Below are 2,141 nucleotides of genomic sequence, written 5' to 3'. Positions count from 1 at the left end.
CTCTGTAAGGCAATTTCCAGGTCTCTGCCAGCATCTTACATCAATGGTGCCTTCTTATGGAAACCAGGGGAAAATATTAGTAATAAAAACAAAGAAGCTAACTAAATCCTTTTTCTTAACCCTTATTCTTCACGTCTTGAAGGGCTCCTTGAGCCCTGTAAGAATAAGTCATACTTATGCAATTCTTGTCCCATAATTCATTGTTCTGACTTACCTCTCAGATCAAACTCACAGACAGGCAGCTCTGTGGAGATCTATTATGCAGGAATTTTTTAGTTTCCTAGTGGAAACACTGAATCTTACGTATTTTTGTGGCCTCTGAAGAACGATGTTCCATCCAGTCCTCTGTACCTATGGGTCATGTTGGGTGCCAGAAATGTCCCAAGGGACTTCAATGGGTCCCTAAAAAGGAGGGTGGAAGGAATGAAGTAGAACAAGAGACGCAAGGAATGAAGGCTAAGTCTGTTTGTGGAATCAACGCCTCATTTGTTAGAAATTTTAACCCAACTTTTACAGGGAGAAGGCAGGAAAACGGGGAAGGTTAATTACTGTTGCAGGAGATAGGAAGAGTGCTTTCATGGGTTGAATATTGCACCTGGAAGATCCATAAAGATGTTTTCTTAAAATATCTCACAGATGCTCTGAAACTAATAGATGAATGTCCTCACAAATCTATCACCCATTATTTATGGTCCTAAACAACTCTTTCACTAAATAGCTTTAGGTCTCCGCTAAATGAGCTTTGCTCACTATTTTACATTGGCTCCAGTAAATAGCTTTGTCTCCCAGCACATGGTCCCAATTAAGCACTGTGTTCAAAGATTTGCCTTAGACAGGGAGCGTTTTCCCTGACTGAAATTCACTGACTGAGGACATTTCTATGCATTTAAAAATACTAATGAAATCTGTGATAATGTGAAACTCATATGTCAAGGACTGCTGACTTTATTAAATATTACATGAAAGAAAATGTGATAGCCATCCTGAACTAAGAGTCTTGGACAAAAGAACTGACATCTCTGGGTTATGTGCTTTCAGCTGCTCAGATTAAGGGTTGCTCAGGCTTTATCTTAAGCAACCTGTCCCTTTGGCCCTTTTAATAACTGGCTCCTGAAACCCTTACTGGATTTAACATGTTTCATGACATCATTATGCCTCCCAGCCAATCAGTGCCTGAGAGAATCTTAAGGTTTCCATGGAGATGAGTAAACAAACTTTCCTCATTGTCTAATATCTCTGATCCTTTGCACAGGTGACTTTTTCTTGTGAAACCCAACAAGCCTTTATCTCATCCTTTTATCCAGATCTTACACCTTTATTCCTGTTTACCACTCTGACAATGCAAGGTAGTAAGTAAAACTTTAATGATAATTTAACTGGACAGCTTTCTAACAAGTGAAGCTTCAAAGTGATGTGGGAATAAGAGGAATGTACCGATTGACAAGGTGGTCTCCTACTAATGTCTCAGAACTGAAATTTCCTAGGTTGTGACTTTGAACTGAGCAGTAACTTGCATACTCACTAAATGGACCTTCACATTCTTATTGTTATAATAGGCTGGCAGGGTGTAGGGTTCCCTGGGGCATTGAGTCTTTAAGAGTAGGGAAAAGAGAAGGAAAGCAGACAATTCCTGGGACTGGCTTAGCTGAAAAAAAGAAAGACCAGTGTATGGCAAAGGAGAACTGAGGGTCAGTAAAGTATTTGACAGCTGGAGCTGTTCACACTCATGTTGCAAATTGTCTATGAGCTGGATGGCCTTGGCCAATCTGACAAGATTGGCAGATGTGTCCTACTCAGTAGTAAGTGAGAAAAACTCCAGGTCCTGGTGTTTACAGTTAAATCTGGGCCTTCAGGACAGAAAAAAGTGTCTATTTTATATTAGGACACAAAAGCAGCTGTGCTTTCTGCTGTGGTCCTCCAGACAAACACTATAAACATAGTATTAGTGCCAAGGCTTCTTGTTCAGACGTACCACCTGACTTCATGGAGTCTGAGGTACCTGGGTAACCACTAGTTCATGGCTAGGATTCTCTGATACATATTGAGTTCCTGGAAAGCATACTTTATAAATTCAAACTCTGCCCTCCTTTAGCTGAAATTATTTTCCATGATAGTTATTATAAAAGTTCTCAACATACTAT

This window comes from Meriones unguiculatus (genome assembly GCF_030254825.1).
Source record: "Meriones unguiculatus strain TT.TT164.6M chromosome Y unlocalized genomic scaffold, Bangor_MerUng_6.1 ChrY_unordered_Scaffold_42, whole genome shotgun sequence".
Taxonomy (NCBI): domain Eukaryota; kingdom Metazoa; phylum Chordata; class Mammalia; order Rodentia; family Muridae; genus Meriones; species Meriones unguiculatus.
Note: the sequence above shows the minus strand (reverse complement) of the source record.